Source organism: Pteronotus mesoamericanus, unplaced genomic scaffold, assembly GCF_021234165.1.
Source record: "Pteronotus mesoamericanus isolate MK-2021 breed Mesoamerican mustached bat unplaced genomic scaffold, CSHL_Meso_final contig_301, whole genome shotgun sequence".
Classification (NCBI taxonomy): domain Eukaryota; kingdom Metazoa; phylum Chordata; class Mammalia; order Chiroptera; family Mormoopidae; genus Pteronotus; species Pteronotus mesoamericanus.
Window position 1 is genome coordinate 1 of NW_026555129.1, and position 9,271 is coordinate 9,271.

At 40.0% G+C, this 9,271-nt stretch overlaps 1 pseudogene; it reads right to left on the bottom strand.

Moving 5' to 3' along the window:
- Positions 1 to 778: 778 nt before the first annotated feature.
- LOC129072079 (DNA excision repair protein ERCC-6-like) lies at positions 779 to 7,078 on the bottom strand (annotated as a pseudogene).
- Between the last annotated feature and the right edge of the window lie 2,193 nt (positions 7,079 to 9,271).

Consider the following 9,271-nt stretch of genomic DNA (forward strand, 5'->3'; position numbering starts at 1 on the left):
CGAGTTTGTTACTCAGAGGAAACCCCTACAGTGCTGTCCGAGGTTCTCTGCCTTCTTCAGGAGAGCGAATTTCCAGATTTTGTTTCTTACACGCACCTACTGCAGAGCACCTGAAATTATTAGCATTGCTCCCGAAAATCCTCAATTCACCCTAGTCACGCCTGAGGATTTCAAGGTGGCAGGATATAGAAAAAAATAAACTGTAGGAACACCCTGCTCATTCTTTCTCTCTTGCCAACAACACCCATATAAACACTCAAGGAATCAGGGGATGAATGAACCTCGTCTGGCATCAGGAACTTTGTTCAGAGGGAAACCAGGTCCCAGAAGAAATTCTAAATATTCCCACACTGCTTGTGAGAGAAATGCACTACCCAGTGATTTAAGAGGCTAAAGTTAAGTAAGGAGAGATTTTCTGATTTTCTTTTTTTTTTGAGCAAATTTTACTGTAATAATCACATCTGAACTGTGATATATAAAATTGATCATTTTCAGAATAAAATTTAAAATGGCCTGAGTAATTTCACAAAAAAAAATTCTAGAAATAATGGAGTTTTATTAAATCTATAGAGTATGTCTAAAATATCAGAACATATGTATGGGAGTGGGGCAGAAATTTTGGTAAAGGCAGAATTTGCAAAAAAGTTAGAAACAAAAACTTGCCCTTTGAGGTCTCTCTCACCTCAAGCCTGAATGCTTCGTCATCTCAAAGAGTCCAACTATGAGAAATTACCTCATACTGAGTTTTGCTTTGAAATACAATAAACAGGTTATATTCTCAAGTTGTATTAAGTTGTTTATACAAACTTAGAGTCATGACTTCAGGATGTGCACTTTTTATGTCAAGCAATTTAATTAAGCAGGTTAAGGCCTCCTATATTTTTCCACACTCTTTCAGTTCTTTTCCAAGCATTACAAGAGTCTCATAGTCATTCACAGCCTCTACTTCCTTATCCTTATCCTGAGGAAAATCCACCAGCTGTACACCAGACAAAGGCCCACTGTCACCAGGAGAGGCCTCCTGAGCTGGAGCACCAGACTTATGTGTAGTTACTCAGCTGGACTTATTTTCTTAAGACAAGGTTTCTCTGGAATGTTCCTCTTCTGTACAGTTTGAGGCTTCACCACTGCTTTCCTTGGTTCCTTCCTCTGGATAATCTTCAACTACCTTTGCTTCACTGCTCTTTCCAAGTCTTTCCTCCATATCCTCTACGTGGTCTAAAACCACATTAATAAGAGACCTCCTGGAAGCCAGGGATTTTCTAGGGTTTATAGACTTATTTATACTATCAGCTATTTTAGGTGAAAAGAGCCTTTCACGTGGACTGATGTCACTTTTGGGAGTTGAAGCATCAAACTATTTTACAGGTAAGAACTGAAAGGGGGATGTGTTGAATGGATTTGTGCTTGAAGTATCTTTAAAAGTATCATGTTCATCTTCACCATCTGAAACGATCCTTCTAGTTTTACTTCTTACTTTTACATTAACTACTTCGGACTCATCATCTTCTTCAGAAAGATCCATGCTGAGTCCTGCTTTGCTATGCACAAACTCTGCTCTAGAATTAGCCTCAGAGCCACACAAGCTCTTTTCTTTTTCAACATGCTCCAAAAACTGACTGGCATGATTTTGTCCATTGTCTGCAGAGTCTTCTAAGAAAAGATTGAAATCACACACATACTATATTGAAGATGCTAAAGACTCCTCTTGCAATGCAGCCTCATTTGCTTCAGCATCCTGCAGTGCACTGTGGGATTCTGACATGTCACCATCAGCTATTTCAATAACAGATGCATTTGATTCCGTATTTTGATTTTCATTTGTTATGGGGTTAGTGGGCCAGGGATTGCACTGATGTAAAATCTCATCATCCTTTAGTTCATCTAGATTTAACCCAAGATCAGCTCTGACAGATTTGCTAAGTAAATAATTAAAACTTCCCAGAGGATTCTCTTGTAGTACCTCTGGTGTAGGCCCCTCTCATGACGCTTCTTTTTGTAGAGCCATTCCCAATAAAGAGTTGGTACAAATTTCTTCTGCACTTCCACACTCCTTGGGTAAAGAAGCTACAAAGTCAGCATGAAATGTCCTTTCGTGTGGGTGCCTACCATCTTGTCCGATGGTAACATTCATCTTCATGCTTGAAAGACAGTGTTTCTCACTCTCTTTGGGCAGATCATCAATGATTACACTTGCCATTTGGGAACTTCTTCTTCCTTGGTATGAGTAGTAGTTAAAAGAAGTGAAGGCTGAGGTTGTGGTTTACTCACCTCAGGGCATTTCTCCTTTCTTTTAGAAGTGAATACAGGTTCTCTCAGCAAGATCCCCTCATTTCTAATTCTTTGTTTTTCCATTAAGAGCTCTGTATTTTGAGACTCAAATTCAACAAGGAATTGAGCTTTCTGAACCCTTTGTTGAATATAGTGAGAGTCTTCTATCTCATCAAGCTCTTCTTTAACAGAAAGATCACATGTGTACAACAAATCATGGTCTGAGATTCCAGCTATCCCCAAAGAGTACAGGTAGGTAATATGTTCATCTAGTTTCTTATCAGATCTCCTCTGAGCAGCATGCAAAGACTGAAGCTGCAGCTGGGTCACAGAATTCTGAAGATCCTCAATCGTGAACAGCTCTCTTAATTCTTGTTTACTAAAATATCAGAACGGGTTCTTCTTATCACCAGTAGTTTGTCTTACTAATGAGTCCTTGAAAACTTGTCTTTTGTATATTTTTTCCTCTACAGTTCTACAAGTGATTAGCCTATAAACCACAACATTTTCTTTTTATCCAATTTGGTGGACTCTATCCACAGCTTGAGCATCAGTTGCAGGATTCCAGCTAGGGTCAAAAATGACCACTCTAGTTGCTTCAGTTAATGTTAAACCAACAACCACCTACTTGAGTGGTAAGCAGAAAAAGAGTAATTTTTATTTTGCTGGAATAAGTTAATTCTTTTTTCTCATTCCATAAGATGAGTAATTGTTCCATCGATTCGCAGTACCTTAAAGTGCCTATTCTTCAGGAGGCGTTCAATGATATTTAGAATTTGTCTTGATTGGGAAAACACCAGAGTCTGATGCCTTTCATCTTGCAGTCTCTTAAGAAAGTCTATCAGAAATATCATTTTCCCAGATTCTTTCATCAGTGTATCATAAGATATTTGACCAATATGGTCCACATCTGAGGAATCTTCCTCTTCATTTTCATCTTGAACAGAGAATCTGACAGCCCCTGGATTCAGCAAATGGCAAGCCTGTGCAGAGAGAAGCCTAGGATGATCACACAGCTTCTTCAAGACACCTAACTCAGCCAGAGGTGAGTGTGTCTCCATTAACAATTCCTTGATATGATCTAGGGACACAAATTTCCTGTATATTTCTTCTTGTAAAGGTACAAGGTATAATCCAAATAATTAAGTCATATTTGCTGGAAAGGGAAGGCATTTCATAAATGGCACCATCATCTGGATTATTTTCACTAAGTCTGATCTCTGAGTTGCTTGACTTTTTCTTCTGTACCTCTTCTTTAGTCCTCCTGAGAAAATCGGGTTTTATGATTGCCATTAAGTTTTCAGATATTTTAATCCCAAGGCTTTTCCCCCTGGATTTGCATCCTTTTCTCTTGCTCTAGTAATAAGATTTTCATACTCCATTTTAAAGGTTTTTAATGTTCCTAGCAAGGACCCTTGACAAGCAAAATGAAACAGGGACCACAGTTCTTGTAAATTATTCTGGAATGGGGTTCCTGTGAACAGGATGCGGTTACTGGCAGGGATAGCAAGAGCACATACTGCTGACTTAGTAGACGAAGATTTTATGTGCTTCATCAAGGATGACATAGTCCCATAAAAACTCTTGGCCATTCAAGAGTTGAAAGCTGTTGCCAATTATTGATTAACATTTTGTATATAGTATAATAACACCATTCCTTTGTTGAATCCGACTGAGGTTTCTGGTACATTCATCCTTACTAGGACCGTGAAAGGTTTTGACTCTCATTACTGGAGTCCACTTGTCAAATTCTTTTACCCATGTGCTAGTAAGACTGGTTGGCATGATCAGCAGCACATGATTCACAAGTGAAGCATCAAACATACCAGAAAGGAAGGCGATGATTTGAACAGTCTTTCCCAATCACATATCAAATGACAAGATACCACCTTTTCTTCCATCCCTCTACAGGCTATATAGGAAAGCTCTGCTTTGCTTCTGGTGTTGAAATAGCTGGTCGTGTAGTTCTCGATAAAGCAGCAAGCCAGAGTTGCACACATCTGTGAATTCATCATCTCCATGATCTGCCAACTTCTCCAAGGCTTCCTGTCGTTTTTGGATTCTGCTCATCAGCTTTTCATTGGGAAAAATGTCCTTTGCCAAGTTGAAAAGCTTAAATGCCTCCTCCAGATCTCCACTCTTAGTTGCTTCTTTGGCCTCTTTCACGTATCTCAGGTAACAGGCAGCCTGCTCTGGGCTTAAAGTCTTGGCTTCCAAAAACCGTTGGAACAACCTCCATGACTTTCACTTTGGGACCCAGAAATTGAAGAGATTTCCTTAAAAAGAGTTCACATTATGATTCAGTGAGCTTTAAGAGCTGTAGGATACCCACATCATGTAAATTCTCTTCCTGTAATGAAGCCATGCATGGCTTCATAGAGAACACCGAATCCTCCCTTCTGGTGAGCAAGAAACTAGTCCATGAAAACACCTGAGACTTCAAAGGCAAATGTTCTTTTCCGAGTTCTGGTGCAGAAAACAATCGCTGCTGCTCTGGCTCTCAGTGGATACCAATACATACAGGTATCCAAAGAGGCAGCGTTCAAACTCTCTGAATGACTGATTAGAACTTTAAAAGAGACAAAGATGTCCACACTCCCAACCGATAACTGATCTAAGGAGTTGATCACTTATTCTAGGAAAGGTTTGTAATATGTGTGTTGGAACGTATTAGAAGTAGCTGGTTCCAACTTCTGTATAGTGGTAATGCTGTGAAGCATTAGCCAGGACAAGGAGCAGATGAGCATTAGGTTCCTGTAGAGTCAGTAACGTCTACATTTTAAGCACAAGAAAGAATGAACTGCGTGTTGCTAGTGCGAGTGTGTTTGGAGAGGAAATCAGTACATTGCTCATAAGAGGTTCACTTCCTTCTCAGGAAAAACAGTTCCCAGTTTATGAATGTGACATGCACTTCCTGAAGGAAGAAATGAAATGTTAACTCTTGCTGCTGAAAATACTCAATTCACCCTAGTCATGCCTGAGCATATCAAGGTGGCAGGAGAAAAAGGAAACTGTAGGAACACCCCGCTCAGCCTTTCTCTCTTGCCAGCAACACTCATAGAAATACTCAAAGGTTAAGGGGAAGAATGAACCTATCAGGCAACAGGAACTATGTTGAGAAAGAGTCCAGGTCCCAAAAGAAATTACAAATGTTCACACACCACTTGTGAGAGGATTCCACTAAGCAGTGATTTAAGAGGCTAAAGTTAAGTAAGAAGAGATTTTCTTAAAGAGAGTTCACGTTATGATTCAGTGAGATTTAAGAAATGTAGGAGCCTGGCATCGTGCAAATTCACTTCCTGTAATGAAGACATGCATGGTTTCATAGAGAACACCGAATCCCCCCTTCTTGAGAACAAGGAAATAGCCCATGAAAATACCTCAGACTTTAAAGGCAAATGTCCTTTTTTGAGCTCTGGTGCTGAAATCAATTGCTACAGCGCTGTCTGTCAGTGGATAATAATGCGCATGGTTATCCAAAGAGGTGGAAACAAACTCCCTGAGAGACAGATTAGAACTTAAAAAGAGGCAATGATGTTGACTCTCCCAACTGAGAACTGATCTAAGGAGTTGATCACTTATTCTAGGAAATGTTTGTAATACATCTGATGGAATGTATTAGAAGTAGCTGGTTCCAACTTCAGCATAGTGGTAATGCTGTAAAGATTTGGCCAGAAAAAAGAGCAGTTGCACTGCTAGGTTCCTGTAGAGTCAGTAACATCTACATTTCAAGCACAGGCAAGAAAGTACTGCTGGATGCTAGTGTGAGTGTGTTTGGAGAGGAAATCAGTACATTGCTCATAAGAGGATCACTGTCTTCTTCAGGAGAAAGTGTTTCCCCTTTCTGAATGTGACATGCACTTCCTGAAGGAAGAAATGAAATTTTAACTCTCTCTCCCGAAAATCCTCTATTTACCCTAGTCACGCCTGAGGATATCAAGGTGGCATGAGGTAGAAAGAGGAAACTGTAGGAACACCCTCCTTAGCCTTTCTCTCTTGCCAACAATGCTGATATAAAGACTCAATGATTCAGGGGAAGAATGAACCTCATCCGGCAACAGGAACTATGTTGAGAAAGAGTCCAGGTCCCAAAAGGAATTACAAATGTTCACACACTGCTTCTGAGAGCAGTCCGCTATGCAGTGATTTAAGAGCCATAAGTTAATAGGAAGTGGTTTTCTTGAAAAGGGTTCACTTTGTGATTCTGCATGCTTTAGGAAATTTAGGAGCTCCGCATCGTGGGATTCGCTTTCTGTGTTGAAGGCATGCATGGCTTCATGGAGTACACCGATTCCTCCCTCCTTGTGAACAAGAAACCAGTCCATGAAAACACTTCTGACTTCAAAGGCAAATGTGCTTCTTCGAGCTCTGGTGCTGAAAACAATCACTACAGCACTGTCTCTCAGTGGATACTAATACAAACGGGTATCCAAAGAGGCAGCGTTCAATCTCCCTGAAAGGCAGATTAGAAGTTTAAAAGAGACAAAGATGTCAGCTCTCCCAACCGAGAACTGATATAAGGACTTGATCACTTACTTCCAGGAAATGTTTGTAATAAGTCGGTTTGAATGTATTAACAGTAGCTGTTTCCACATTTGCAGAGTGGTAATGCTGTAAAGATTTGGCCAGAAAAAAGAGCAGTTGTACTGTTAGGTTCTTGTAGAGTCAGTAACGTCCTCAATTCAAGCACAGGAAAGAACGAACTGCCTGATGCTAGCGCGAGTGTGTTTGGGGAGGAAATCAGTACATTGCTGATAAGAGGGTCACTGCCATCTTCAAGAGTATTTCCAGATTCTGAATGTGACATAGCCTTCCTGAAAGAAGAAATGAAATTTGAACTATCCTGAAAATCTTCAATTCACCCTAGTCCCACCTGAGGAAATCAAGGTGGCAGAAGATAGAATGAAGAAACTGTAGGAGCACCCCACTCAGCCTTTCTCTAATGCCAACAACACTGAAATAAAGACTCAAAGATTCAGGGGAAGAACGAATCTCATCAGGCAACAGGAATATATTCAGAAAGAGACCAGGTCCCTAAAGAAGTTACAAATGTTCACACACCGCTACGGAGTGATAAGAGCCTTAAGTTAATAAGAAGTGATTTTCTTAAAGAGAGTTCTCGTTATGATTCAGTGAGCTTTAAGAACTGTAGGAGACCCGCATCATGCGAAATCGCTCTTTTTGTAAATGCTTGTGTGTCTTCATAGAGAACACCGAATCCTCCCTCCCTGTGAACAAGAAACTAGTTCATGAAAACACCTCAGACTTCTAATGCAAATGTCCCTTTTCTAGCTCTAGCACTGAAAAAAATCACTACAGCGCTGGCTCTCAGTAGATACTAATGCAAACCATTATCCAAAAGGTGGAGATAAACTCCCTGATAGACATATTAGAAGTTAAAAGAGACAATGATGTCAACTCTCCTAACCGAGAACTGATCTAGGGAGTTGATCGCTTACTTCTAGGAAATGTTTGTAATATGTCTGTTGGATCGTATTAGAAGTAGCTGTTTCCAACTTCAGCATAGTGGTAATGCTGTGAAGCAGTGGCCAGCACAAAGAGCAGTTGCACTGTTAGGTTCCTGTAGAGTCAGTAACGTCTCCATTTCAAGCACTGGAAAAGAAGGAACTTCCTCATGCCAGGGCAAGTGTGTTTGAGAGGAAAAAGTACATTGCTGATAAGAGGGTCACTGCCTTCTTCAGGAGAGTTTCCAGATTCTGAATGTGACACGCTGTTGCTTAAAGAAGAAATGAAATTTGAACGAACTCTCACTCCAGATAATCTTCAACTCACCCTAGTCACAACTGAGGATATAAAGTTTGCAGGAGATAGAAAGAAAAAACTATTGTAACACCGCGATCAGCCTTTCTCTATTTCCAACAGCACTGTTATAAAGTCTCAATGATTCATTCAGTGGAAGAATGAGCCTCCTCAGGCCACAACCACTGTATTTAGAAACAGTTAAATTCTCAAACAAAATTACAAATGTTTACCCAACACTTCCTATATATTTCCACAATGCAGTGATACTTAGATGCAAAAGGATAATAAGAAAGTAGTGTGTTCTTGTAATGGAGTTCTCATTCTTATTCCTAAACATTAGAAAATGTTAGAAGCTGCTTTCCTGAGAATGTGTTTCTTGAAATAAGAGCATGCATGGCTGCATAGCATACGCCAAACCCTTCTTCCTTGTAAACAATAAAATTGTGCAGGAAGCCAGACAGAGTTCAAAAGGAAATGCTTTTTTGCGAGCTTTGGTCCTGAAAACAAACGCTACAGCCCTAGCTTTCTCCAGACCATTAATGAATCCAGGGAACCAATGAGATGGTGCACAAACTCCCTGATAGACAAATTTGAAGTTTCATAGTGACACTAATTTCAACTCTCCCAACTGAGAACAGATCTAATGAGTTGATCACTTACTTTTAGGAAATGTTTGTAATAAGCCTGTTGGAACAGTTAGGAAGAAGCTGTTCTCAAGTTTTTCCTTTCTGGTAATGCAGTGAAGCTTTGACCTAACCGGGAACAATTGCAATGTCGGTGTTCTGAAGAGTTTTAGTAAGGTCCACATTTCAAGCTCTGGAAAAGAACTTACTGGCTTATGTTTGTGTGAGTGTGTTTATGAGAGGAAATCAGTACAGTGCTTATCAGGATGAGTAGCCTTCTTCTGTAGGGCAGTTTCCAGATTCTCAAGATGATACACACTTCCTTAAGGAAGAAAGGAAAGTTTTACTATCTCTTAGGTAATACTCATTTCTGCCCAGTCCTTCATGAGGAACTCTTAGTTCCAAGCATTGGAAAGAAGAAATTGTAAGAACACTGAGATCCACCTTTCTGTATTGCTACACAAACACTGATATCAAGTCTCAATGATACAGCTACAGAGCCAGGCTCCTCAGACAATTCAAACCTTATTAAGAATTGTGCTAGGTCTAAATTAAAATTGCAGATGTTCAAAAACCACTCCTGAGATGATTCCACAAAGCAGTGATTTTTAGGG